This window comes from Zonotrichia leucophrys, chromosome 3, assembly GCF_028769735.1.
Source record: "Zonotrichia leucophrys gambelii isolate GWCS_2022_RI chromosome 3, RI_Zleu_2.0, whole genome shotgun sequence".
Lineage (NCBI taxonomy): Eukaryota > Metazoa > Chordata > Aves > Passeriformes > Passerellidae > Zonotrichia > Zonotrichia leucophrys.
This window is the reverse complement of record NC_088172.1, coordinates 113,687,864-113,701,641: the sequence shown is the minus strand read 5'-3', so window position 1 is coordinate 113,701,641 and position 13,778 is coordinate 113,687,864. Positions and strand designations below refer to the sequence as shown.

General features: G+C 52.2%; 1 protein-coding gene across 1 annotated transcript in view; it reads right to left on the bottom strand.

Moving 5' to 3' along the window:
• PNOC (prepronociceptin) overlaps positions 1 to 8,681 on the bottom strand; it is a 41,106-nt gene extending 32,425 nt beyond the window's left edge. The window contains exon 1 of the mRNA XM_064707157.1: positions 8,639 to 8,681. The gene's annotated coding sequence lies outside the window, so the exon portion shown is untranslated. The remainder of the gene's footprint in view (positions 1 to 8,638) is intronic.
• Between the last annotated feature and the right edge of the window lie 5,097 nt (positions 8,682 to 13,778).

Sequence of the window (13,778 nt, the reverse complement as noted above, 5' to 3'; positions counted from 1 at the left end):
TTCAGGGACCAGAGAGAGGTGACAGAGAAGGACAGGGGTGACGCACATGGGGACGTCACAACGGGTTTAGGGGACAATTCACGGTCCAGGCGGAGGTGACAGAGATGGGGATGTGGCACCGGGGAGGGGACAATGAGGGGACCAGAGAGAGGTGACAGAGATGGGGATGTGGCACCGGGGAGGGGACAATGAGGGGACCAGAGGGAGGTGACAGAGATGGGGATGTGGCACCGGGGAGGGGACAATGAGGGGACCAGAGAGAAGGGACAGGATGGGGATGTGGCATCAGGGGAGGGGACAATGAAGGGACCAGAGAGAGGTGACAGACAGGGACAGAAGTGGGGATGTGGCATCAGGGAATGGGACAATTCAGGGGACAGAGAGGGACAGGATGGGGACGTGGCACCGGGTTTAGGGGACAATGAGGGGACCAGAGAGAGGTGACAGAAGGGACAAGGATGGGGATGTGGCACCAGGGAAGGGACAATTCAGGGACCGGAGCGAGGTGACAGAGAAGGACAGAGGTGACGCACATGGGGACGTCACACCGGGTTTAGGGGACAATTCCGAGACCACGCAGAGGTGACAGAGAGGGACAACAGGGGGAGATGTGGCACCAGGGGAGGGGACAATGAGGGGACCAGAGAGAGGGGACAGAGAGGGACAACAGGGAGAGATGTGGCACCGGGTTTGGGGACAATTCAGAGTCCACACAGAGGTGACAGAGAGGGACAGCAGAGGGAGATGTGGCACCGGGTTTAGGAGACCATGGGGGGACCAGAGAGAGGTGACAGAGACGGGGATGTGGCACGAAGGGAGGGGACACTGAGGGGACCAGAGAGAGGGGACAGAGAGGAACAGGATGGGGACGTGGCACCGGGTGTAAGGGACAATTCAGGGACCAGACAGAGGTGACAGTGGCACCGGGTTTAGGGGACAATTCAGCGTCCCGACAGATGGGCCAGAGAAGGGGATGTGGCACCAGGGGAGGGGACAATGAGGGAACCAGAGAGAGGGGACAGAGGTGACAGAGGTGGGGATGTGGCACCAGGGAGGGGACAATGAGGGAACCAGAGAGAGGGGACAGAGAGGAGGGTGTGGCACCGCGTTAGAAGATCATGAAGGGACCAGAGAGAGGGGACAGAGGGGACAGAGGTGGGGATGTGGCACCGGGTTTGGGGACAATAAAAGGACCAGAGAGAGGGGACAGAGGTGACAGAGGTGGGGATGTGGCACCGGGTTTGGGGACAATAAAAGGACCAGAGAGAGGGGACAGAGATGAGGGTGTGGCACCGGGTTCAGAAGACCATGAAGGGACCAGAGAGAGGGGACAGAGGTGACAGAGGTGGCACCGGGTTTAGGGGACAATTCAGGGACCAGACAGAGGTGACAGAGAGGGACAACAGAGGGAGGTGTGGCACCACGGAAGGGGACAATCTGGGGACCAGAATGAGGTGACAGCGATGGGGATGTGGCACCAGGGGAGGGGACAATCTGGGGACCAGAAAGAGGTGACAGCGATGGGGATGTGGCACTGGGTGTAGGGGACAACGAGGGGACCACAGAGAGGTGACAGAGGTGGGGATGTGGCACCGGGGAGGGGACAATGAGGGTACCGGACAGAGAGGGACAGAAAGGGACAGGATGGGGATGTGGCATCAGGTGTAGGGGACAATTCAGTGTCCAGAGAGATGGGACACAGATGGGGATGTGGCATCAGGGGAGGGGACAATCAAAGGACCAGACAGGTGACAGAGAGGGACAGAAAGGATGGGGATGTGGCACCGGGTTTAGGGGACAATGAGGGGACCAGAGAGAGGTGACAAGAGATGGTGGCACCGAGTTTAGGGGACAATGAGGGGACCACAGAGAGGTGACAGAAGGGACAAGGATGGGGATGTGGCACCGGGTTTAGGGGACAATGAAGGGACGAGAGAGAGGTGACAGACAGGGACAGAAGTGGGGATGTGGCATCAGGGAATGGGACAATTCAGGGGACAGAGAGGGACAGGATGGGGACGTGGCACCGAGTTTAGGGGACAATGAGGGGACCACAGAGAGGTGACAGAAGGGACAAGGATGGGGATGTGGCACCAGGGAAGGGACAATTCAGGGACCGGAGAGAGGTGACAGAGAAGGACAGAGGTGACGCACATGGGGACGTCACACCGGGTTTAGGGGACAATTCCGGGACCACGCAGAGGTGACAGAGAGGGACAACAGGGGGAGATGTGGCACCAGGGGAGGGGACAATGAAGGGACCAGAGAGAGGGGACAGAGAGGGGGATGTGGCACCGGGTTTGGGGACAATTCAGAGTCCACACAGAGGTGACAGAGAGGGACAGCAGAGGGAGATGTGGCACCAGGGGAGGGGACAATGAGGGGACCAGAGAGAGGGGACAGAGAGGGGACAGAGAGGGACAGCAGAGGGAGATGTGGCACCGGGTTTAGGAGACCATGGGGGGACCAGAGAGAGGTGACAGAGACGGGGACGTGGCACGAAGGGAGGGGACAATTCAGGGACCAGAGAGAGGGGACAGAGAGGAACAGGATGGGGACGTGGCACCGGGTGTAAGGGACAATTCAGGGACCAGACAGAGGTGACAGTGGCACCGGGTTTAGGGGACAATTCAGTGTCCCAACAGATGGGCCAGAGAAGGGGATGTGGCACCAGGGAGGGGACAATGAGGGAACCAGAGAGAGGGGACAGAGGTGACAGAGGTGGGGATGTGGCACCGGGTTTGGGGACAATAAAAGGACCAGAGAGAGGGGACAGAGGTGCGGGTGTGGCACCGCGTTTAGAAGATCATGAAGGGACCAGAGAGAGGGGACAGAGGTGACAGAGGTGGCACCGGGTTTAGGGGACAATTCAGGGACCAGACAGAGGTGACAGAGAGGGACAACAGAGGGAGGTGTGGCACCACGGAAGGGGACAATCTAGGGAGGTGACAGTGATGGGGATGTGGCACCAGGGGAGGGGACAATCTGGGGACCACAGAGAGGTGACAGAGATGGGGATGTGGCACCAGGGGAGGGGACAATGAGGGGACCAGACTGGTGGCGATGTGGATTTAGGGGACAATGAGGGGACCAGAGAGAGGTGACAGGATGGGGATGTGGCACCAGGTTTAGGGGACAATGAGGGGACCAGAGAGAGGTGACAGAGAGGTGACAGGATGGGGATGTGGCACCAGGTTTAGGGGACAATGAGGGGACCAGGCAGAGGTGACAGAGCTGGCGGTGTGACAGTGGCTTTAGGGGACAATGAGGTGACAGTGTGACAGTGGCTTTAGGGGACAATGAGGTGACAGTGTGACAGTGGCTTTAGGGGACAATGAGGTGACAGCGTGACAGCAGAAAATCCCAATTTCCCCCTCATCCCAAGGCCACCCCCGCCCATGTCCCTGCCAGCCATGACGGTCACCTCGGTCACCTTCTGTCCCCCGCGGGCGGTGACAGTCACGGTGAGAGCCCGCAGGGTGACAGCGGCGGTGACAATCCCGGTGACAATCCCGGCTGTCACCGTCACCCTCCGGGCCGCGCTGATAAGGAGCCGGAACGGAGCTTTAATCTCGGGTGAGTCACAGCTCCCGGCAGAGGCCAAAATCCCCAAAAATCCACAAAATCCCCAAAAACCGGGACGCTGCCACCCCCTGTCCCCGTGTCCCCTTGTCCCCGAGAACGGGAAATTGGGAAAAAATTGGGAAAAAATTGGGAAAAAATTGGGAAAAAATTGGGAAAAAATTGGGAAAAAATGGGGAAAAAATGGGGAAAAATTGGGAAAAAAATTGGGAAAAAAATTGGGAAAAAAATTGGGAAAAAATTGGGAAAAATTGGGAAAAAAAATGGGAAAAAATTGGGAAAAAATTGGGAAAAAATTGGGAAAAAAATGGGAAAAAAATGGGAAAAAAATGGGAAAAAATTGGGAAAAAATTGGGAAAAAATATGGGAAAAAATTGGGAAAAAATTGGGAAAATGGGATGGGGATGGGGCAGGGGGGAACAAACCACGATCGGATCCTGCTTTGTGCAGCCCCCGCCCCAAAATTCAATTTTGGGATTTTTTTTAGGGTTTTTTTTTGGGGGTGGTGGTGACGTCTCTAAGCCCCTTTTTGAGGTTTCCGGCCATAAATCCATTAAAAAAAAAAAAAAAAAAAGGGATGGGTTTTTTTCCCCAATATTTGTTTTCCCTGTTTTTGCCCTTTTCTCCACGTTTTTTCTCATTCTTCTCCTTTTCCCCACCTCTGTTCTCTCATTTTTCCCATCTTTTTTTCTTTCATTCTTTCCTCTTTTTTCTCATTTTTGTCTCATTCTTTCCCCTTTTTCCCCACATTTTTTTCTCCCATTCTTTCCCATTTTCCCACCCCTCATTCTTTCCCCTTTTCCCCCATTTCTCTCTCATTCCCATTTTCTCATTCTTTCCCTTTTCCCCACCTTTTTTCTCCTATTTTTTCCCATTTTCCCACCTTTCTTTTCCTCATTCTTTCCCTTTTCCCCACCTTTTTTCTCCTATTTTTTCCCATTTTCCCACCTCTTTTCCCTTTCTTTCCCTTTTTCCCACATTTTTTCTCCTATTTTTTCCCATTTTCCCACCTTTTCCCCCCTCATTCTTTCCCCTTGTCCCCCAATTTCTTTCTCATTTTTCCCTTTTCCCCACCTTTTTTCTCTCATTTTTTCCCCATTTTCCCTCACCTTTTTTCTCCCTTTCTTTCCCATTTTCCCACCTTTCCTCTCCTCATTGTTTCTCATTTCCCCACCTATTTTCTCCTATTTTTTCCCCATTTTTCCACCTTTCCCCTCACCTTTTTTCCCTCATTCTTTCCCCTTTTCCCCCACATTTTTTCTCCTATTTTTTTTCCCATTTTCCCACCTTTCCCCCCAAGTTTTTCTTTCATTCTTTCCCTTTTCCCCCACATTTTTTCTCCCATTCTTTCCCCTTTTCTCCACCTTTTTTCTCTCACTTTTCCCATCTTCCCCCCCCATTCTTCCCCTTTTTCCCCCACATTTTTCCCTTTTTCTCCACCTTTCTTCTCTCATTTTTTTCCTCTTTTCCCCACTTTTGTTCTCCCATTCTTTCCCATTTCCCCACCTTTTTTTCTCCTATTTTTTCCCATTTTCCCACCCTTTTCCCCCATCTTTTTTCCCTCACTCTTTCCCATTTTTTTCTCATTTTCCCCCACCTTTTTTCTCCCATTTTTCCCCCAATTTTCCCACCTTTCCTCCCCTCATTCTTTCCCATTTCCCCACCTATTTTCTCCCATTTTTTCCCTCATTCTTTCCCCTTTTCTCCACTTTTACTCCCCTCATTCTTTCTCATTTTCCCCCACCTTTTTTCTCCCATTCTTTCCCCTTTTCTCCACCTTTCCCCCCCCAATTCTTTCCATTTTTGTACCTTTTTTCTCTCATTCTTTGCCCTTTTCCCCGCATTTTTTCTCTCATTCTTTCCCATTTCCCCACATTTTTTCTCTCATTTTTCCCATTTCCCCCACCTTTTTTCTCCCATTTTTTCCCATTTTCCCACCCTTTCCCCCACCTTTTTTCCCTCATTCTTTCCCATTTTCCCCCCTCCTCATTCTTTCCCATTTCCTCACATTTTTCCCCTCACTCTTTCCCATTTTTTTCTCATTTTCCCCCACATTTTTTCTCCCATTTTTTCCCCATTTTTCCATCTTTTCCCCCACCTTTTTCCTCATTCTTTCGTCTTTTCCCCCACATTTTTCTCCCAGTTTTTCCCATTTTCCCCCACTCATTCTTTCCCTTTTCCCACATTTTTCTCTCATTCTTTTCCATTTTCCCACCTTTCCCCCATTCTTTCCCATTTCCTCACATTTTTCCCCCCACATTTTTCTCCCATTCTTCCCCATTTTTCCACCTTTTCCCCCCATTCTTTCCTCTTTTCCCCCACATTTTTTCTCCTATTTTTCCCCATTTTCCCCCACTCATTCTTTCCCATTTCCCCACCTTTTTTCTCCCATTTTTCCCCCATTTTTCCATCTTTTCCCCCACCTTTTTCCCTCATTCTTTCCTCTTTTCCCCCACATTTTTTCTCCTATTTTTCCCCATTTCCCCCCCCTCATTCTTTCCCTTTTTCCCACCTTTTTTCTCCCATTCTTTCCCAATTTTCCCACCTTTTTTTCCTCATTCTTCCCCATTTCCTCACCTTTTTTCCCCCATTATTTCCCTTTTCTCCCCCTCATTCTTTCCCATTTCCCCACATTTTTTCTCCCATTTTTTCCCTTTTCCCCCCCTCATTCTTTCCCATTTCCTCACCTTTTTTCTCCCATTATTTCCCTTTTCTCCCCCTCATTCTTTCCCATTTCCCCACATTTTTTCCCCATTCTTTCCCCTTTTTCCCCCCTTTAAAAATTCATTATTTTCCCCTCTGCAAACCCCATCCCGGTCCCCCCCGACCCCAAAATCTCCTTTTTCCTCCCCAAAAATCCCAACCCCGAGCCTGAAAACCCGAATCGCATTTTTTTTATCCACGCCGTTAGAATTACCCTCATTCATTTCCATGGAGAAAAATAAATATAAAAAAAATCAAAAATAAATGATTTCTGGTTGGTTTTTTTTTTTGTGGTTTTTTTAAACAAAAATCCATCTCGGGGCGGGTTTTTCCATGGGGCCGAGGGGATTTTGGGGGATTTTTGGGATTTTTATCCATTGTGGTTTTGGGAATTAAAGTGCTGCAAGGGCAGCAGGTGCTGCCTGCGATGGGATTTTATTTATTTTCCGCTCCATTTGAGGCCATTCCAGCCCCTCTTCCCATGGGATTTTCTGGGATTTGGGATAACCCCCAACACCCCAAAAACCAGCTCCGATTTGGGGTCCAAACCACCCCAAAATCCCAATTTTTTTTTCCCCTATTTTTTTCCAGCCAAGGCCCGATCCAGAAGCGACCGAGAAGGAGAAAAAACCTTTATTTTAATTTAAAAAAATCAAATTATTACCCAAAAGTGTCCCCCATTATCACCCCCAAACCCCTGCTCAGCTCCCCCAAATCCCGGCGGATTTTTTTGGGGGGGATTTTCATGGAAAACCAGCGGGATTTTGGGAATGATGGAAAGAGGGGAGGGTTTGGTTGTTAAGGATTTTTTTTATTCTCGGCGGAATAAAAATCAGCGCTGCCTTTTGGCGGTGCCCCTCAATCAGGTAATTGGCCATAATTGGCCCAAATGAGGCGGCGCGCTGTGACTGGAAAGGCAGATGGGGAGCGGGGAAAAAGCTGGAAAAAAAATCGGGAATAACAAATTTTTATTTTTCTCCCCCAATTCGTCGCCTCCTCATCGTTTGTTGATTTTTTTTAGGGGGGTCTGAAGAGACAGAAAGGGCACAAAAAATAATAATAAAAAAGGGAAAATTAAAAAAAAAAAAAAAATCATGTTCGTCCTTTTTTATTGTGATTTTTTGGGGTGGAATTGGTGGGGAATATCCCAAGGAAGACGCGGATGGAAGGGAAAGGAAAAGGGAAAAAAAAGGGGAAAAAAGGGAAAAAAAGGGGAAAAAAAGGGGAAAAAGGGGAAAAAAAGGGGAAAAAAGGGGAAAAAAGGGGAAGGAAAAAAAGGGGAAAAAAGGGGAAAAAAAGGGGAAAAAAAGGGGAAAAAAAGGGGAAAAAAAGGGGAAAAAAAGGGGAAAAAAAGGGGAAAAAAAGGGGAAAAAAAGGGGAAAAAAAGGGGAAAAAAAGGGGAAAAAAAAGGGAAAAATAAAGGGAAAAAAAAAGGGAAAAATAACAGGGAAAAATAACAGGGAAAAATAACAGGGAAAAATAACAGGGAAAAATAAAGGGAAAAATAAAGGGAAAATAAAGGGAAAAATAAAGGGAAAAATAAAGGGAAAAATAAAGGGAAAAGGGGGAAAGAGAAAAAGGGGGGAAAAAAGGGGAAAAAAAGGGAAAAAAGGGGAAAAAAAAGGGGAAAAAAAAAGGGGAAAAAAAGGGGAAAAAAGGAAAAAAAGGGAAAAAAAGGGAAAAAAAAAGGGAAAAAAAGGGAAAAAAAAAAAAGAGAAAAAGGGGGGGAAAAGGGGGAAAAAGGGGAAAAAGGGGGAAAAAGGGGAAAAAGGGGGAAAAAGGGGGAAAAAGGGGGAAAAAGGGGGAAATGCCCATCCCATTTTGACGGGATGGGCAAAATCCTGGTGTGGCTTATTCCCTAAAAAAACCCCAAAAAATAAAACATAAAATTTTCCCTAAAAATTTTTTCCTTTTTTTTTCCCTAAACCCCCCCAAAAAAAAGAAGACTAATTTTCCCTAAAAAATTTTTTCCCTATTTTTTTTCCTAAACCCCCTCCTCAAAAAAACCCATAAAATTTTCCCTAAAATTTTTTTCTCTTTTTTTCCCCCTATTTTTTCCCCTGAAAAACCCCCCAAAAAATAAAACATAACATTTTCCCTAAAAATAAACCCCCAAAAAATCTCAAATTTCCCCGCAGATCCCGGGGCAGCATCCCAGGCCACGGCGCCTCTTGTTGCATCCCCGCGGCTCCGCTCGCGGATTTTGGGGCTGAAAAGCGAAACTTTGGCTGAGCCCGCGGCAAAAATTCTGGGGGGACCCTCGGGGGGTTCGGGTGTGGAAGAAAAGGGGAAAAAAAGGCAGGAAAAGGTGGGGGATGAATGAATAAAAAATGGAATTATTGAGGGTTCCTACCTGAGCTGCGCTCCCGAACCGGCGGCTCCGGCTCCGTTCCCGCTCTGGCCCCGCTCCGGCGGAGCCGCCGCCGTTTTATGGCCCCGATCGCAACCCCCGCCCCGGCCACGTGCGCCGGTGAGCCCACCCACCCACGGGCCGGGACAGACAGACGGACGGACAGAGCTGAGAACACCCCCGGGGCCGGGACAGACAGACGGACAGACAGACAGAACGGGCTGAGAACACCCCCGGGGCCGGGACAGACAGACAGACAGACAGACAGGGCTGAGAACACCCCCGGAGCCGGGACAGACAGACGGATGGACAGAACGGGCTGAGAACGCCCCCGGGGCCGGGACAGACAGACAGACAGGGCTGAGAACACCCCCGGGCCGGGACAGACAGACAGAGCTGAGAACACCCCCGGGGCCGGGACAGACAGACGGACAGACAGACAGAACGGGCTGAGAACACCCACGGGGCCGGGACAGACAGACAGACAGGGCTGAGAACACCCCCGGGGCCGGGACAGACAGACGGACAGACAGACAGGGCTGAGAACACCCACGGGGCCGGGACAGACAGACGGACGGACAGAACGGGCTGAGAACACCCCCGGGCCGGGACAGACAGACAGACAGACAGACAGGGCTGAGAACACCCACGGGCCGGGACAGACAGACAGACAGACAGGGCTGAGAACACCCACGGGGCCGGGACAGACAGACAGACAGACAGGGCTGAGAACACCCCCGGGGCCGGGACAGACAGACAGACAGACGGACTGACAGACAGACAGGGCTGAGAACACCCCCGGGGCCGGGACAGACAGACAGAACGGGCTGAGAACACCGCCGGGCCGGGACAGACAGACAGACAGGGCTGAGAACACCGCCGGGCCGGGACAGACAGACAGACGGACGGACAAACAGGGCTGAGAACACCCACGGGGCCGGGACAGACAGACGGACAGACAGACAGACAGAACGGGCTGAGCCACCCCGGGCCGGGACAGACAGACGGACAGGGCTGAGAACACCCCGGGACAGACAGACGGACAGACAGGGCTGAGAACACCCCGGGGCCGGGACAGACAGACGGACAGACACACAGACAGACAGACAGACCGGGCTGAGCCCAGCCCCGGGGCGGGAGGGCGGAACCGGCAGGGGCGCTCCCATTCCCGCGGGTTGCCCGCGCCCGCACCCGCATCCTCATCCGCTCTTCATCCCTCATCCGCATCCTTCACCTATCCCGCATCCTCATCCCTCATCCCGCATCCATCCCTCATCAAGCATCCTTCACCCCTCATCCATCCATCTATCCCGCATCCCATCTCCCATCATCCATCCCTCATCCCTCATCCGCATCCGTCCCTCATCCGCATCCATCCCTCATCCGCATCTCCATCCCTCATCCCGCATCCATCCCTCATCTGCATCTCATCCCTCATCCTGCATCCTTCATCCCTCATCCCGCATCCCTCATCACGCATCCCACATCCATCATCCCTCATCCCCATCCTTCATCCTCATCCGCATCTTCACCCCTCATCCCGCATCTCCATCACCCTCATCCCACATCCATCCCTCTCACCCCGCATCCCATCCCTCCACCCGACATCCATCCCTCACCCCGCATCCATCCCTCATCCCGCATCCATCCCTCATCCCGCATCCATCCCTCATCCCGCATCCATCCCTCATCCCGCATCCTGCATCCATCCCTCATCCTGCATCCATCCCTCACCCCGCATCCATCCCTCATCCCGCATCCATCCCTCATCCCGCATCCTTCATCCCACATCCATCCCTCATCCCGCATCCCGCATCCATCCCTCATCCCGCATCCATCCCTCATCCCGCATCCATCCCTCATCCCTCATCCCGCATCCATCCCTCATCCCGCATCCTTCACCCTCATCCCACATCCTTCACCCTCATCCCGCACCCCACATCCCTCATCCCACATCCTGTACCCCATATCCCCCCCTCGTCCTCCCCGCATCCCGCACCCTTCCCATACCCCACATCCGGCATCTTCCCCACATCCCAAATCCAACATCTTGCATCCCGCACCCCATATCCCGCATCCCACATCTTCCCCGCATCCCTCATCCCGCATCCTGCACTGCACATCCTCCATCCACCCCACATCCCTCATCCTTCATCCCTCATCCTTCACCCCTCATCCTCCCCGCATCCCGCACCCTTCCCATGCCCCACATCCCACATCCCGCATCCCACATCCTCCCCACATCCTTCTCCATGTCCCACATCCTGCATCCCTCATCCCACATCCCGCATCTTCCCCACATCCCAAATCCCACATCCCACATCCCAAATCCCACATCCTTCACCCCTCATCCCACACCCCGCATCTTCCCTGTATCTCGCATCCTTCCCACATCCCACATCCTTCCCACATCCCACATCCCTCATCCCGCATCCCATATCCCACCTCCCAAATGCCACATCCCACATTGTCCCTGCATCCCTCATCCAAAATCCCACATCCCACATCCCCACATCCCGCATCCTCATCACATCCCCACATCCCAAATCCTTCATCCCAAACCCCACATCCCTCATCCCGTACCCCACATCCCACATCCCTCATCCCACATCCAGCATCATCCCCACGTCCCATATCCCACATCCCAAATCCCACATCCCACATCCAAAATCCCCCATCCTTCACCCCTCATCCCACACCCCGCGTCTTCCCTGTATCTCGCATCCTTCCCACATCCCACATCCTTCCCACATCCCTCATCCCACATCCCAAATCCCACATCCTTCACCCCTCATCCCACATCCTGCATCTTTCCTGCATCCCGCATCCTTCCCGTACCCCATATCCCTCATCCTTCATCCCACATTCCAGGTTCTTCCGTCCCCTCATCCCACATCCCTGCATCCTGCACACACATCCCGCATCCCCCACATCCCTCATCCCACATCCTGCATCTTTCCTGCATCCCGCATCCTTCCCGTACCCCATATCCCTCATCCTTCATCCCACATTCCAGGTTCTTCCGTCCCCTCATCCCACATCCCTGCATCCTGCACACACATCCCGCATCCTCCCCACATCCCTCATCCCAAATCCCTCATCCCACATTTTCCCACATTTTCCCACATCCCACACCCTTCCTGCATCCCACACCCGACATCCCGCACCCCGCACCTTGCATCCCACATCCCACATCTTCCCCACACATCCCGCATCCCTCATCCTGCATTTTCCCCACATCCCGAATCCGAAATCCCGCATCCCGCACCCCACATCCCTCATCCTACACCCCTTCTCCAACATCCCACATCTCCCCTGAATCCCGCATCCTTCCCACACCCCACACCCCACACCCCACATCCCACATCCTCCCTCCATCCCTCATCCCAAACCCCACATCCCACATCCTTCCCACATCCCAAATCCCACATCCCACATCCTTCCCACATCCCAAATCCCACATCCCACATCCTTCCCACATCCCAAACCCCACATCCTCCCCACATCCTGCATCCCAAATCCCATATCCCTCTTCCGGCATCCTCCCTGCATCCCACATCCCGAACTCCACATCCCACATCCCAGACCCCTCATCCCAAATCCCACATCCCACATCCCGCATCCTCCCCACATCCTCTTCACATCCCGCATCCCAAATCCCTCACTCCAAACCCCACATCCCACATCCCACATCTTCCCTGCATCCCTCATCCCAAACCCCACATCCCGCATCCTCCTTCCATCCCCTATCCCAAATCCCACATCCCACATCCCTCATCCCATGTCCCACATCCTCCCCACATCCCTCATGGCAAATCCCACATCCCGCATCCCAAATCCCACATCCCACATTTCCCCGCATCCCGCATCCCTCATCCCAAATCTCTCGTCCCTCATCCCAAACCCCCACACCCTGCATCCCTCATCCCTCATCCCAAACCCCAAATCCCACATCCCAAACCCCCATCCCTCATCCCAAATCCCACATCCCGCATCCTCCTTCCATCCCCTTTCCCAAATCCCACATCCAACATCCCTCATCCTGCATCCCTCATCCCAAATCCCACATCCTGCATCCCAAATCCTACATCCCACATCCTCCTCAAATCCCGCATCCTCCCTGCATCCCAAACTCCACATCCCGAATCCCGAATCCGTGGAGCCCGGAACGAGGTGGAAACTGCAATCTGCCCGCTCTGGCTCTGGGAATAGGGAATGGGGAATGGGGAATTAGAAATTGGGAACTGGGAATTGGTAAATGGTATGAATGATGGGAATGGGGAATGGAAATGGGGAAATGGGATTTGGGAACTGGGAATGGGGAATGGGAATGGGAAATTGGGAATGTGGGATGATGGGAATGGGAATAGGTGGAATGGGGAATTAGGATTTGGGAATATGGAATGGGGAATTGGGAATGGAGAATGAATGGGAATTGGAATGGGAATTGGATTGGGAATGGGTGGAATTGGGAATGGATTGGGAATGGGAAATGGGAAGAGACTTGGGAATGGAATGGGGAATGGGATGGGAACGGGGAATGGGGAATTGGGAATTGGGAATGGAATGGATGGAATTGGAATGGGAATGGGAATGGGGAATTGGGAATGGGAATGGATGGAATGAGGAATGGGAATGGGAATTTGGGAATGTGGGAATGGAGATACTGGAATAGGGAATTGGGAATTGGGAATGGAATTGGAATGGGGAATTGGGAACAGAGAATTGGGAATTGGGAATGGGGAATTGGGAATGGGGAATTGGGAACTGGGAATTGGGAACTGGGAATGGGGAATGGGAATTGGAAATGGGAACTGGGAATGGGGAATTGGGAACAGAGAATTGAGAATTGGGAATGGGGAATTGGGAACTGGGAATGGGGAACTGGGAATGGGGAATAGGGAATGGGAACTGGGAATTGGGAATGGGAATTGGAAATGGGGAATAGGGAATGGGGAATTGGGAATTGGGAACTGGGAATAGGGAATGGGGAATTGGGAACTGGGAATTAGGAACTGAGAATAGGAAACAGGGAATTGGGAATACTGACCTGGGATTTGGGAATACGGAATAGGTGTTGGGAATTGGGAATTGGGAATGGGGAATTAGGAACGGGGAATGGGGAAATTTGGAATAGGGAATC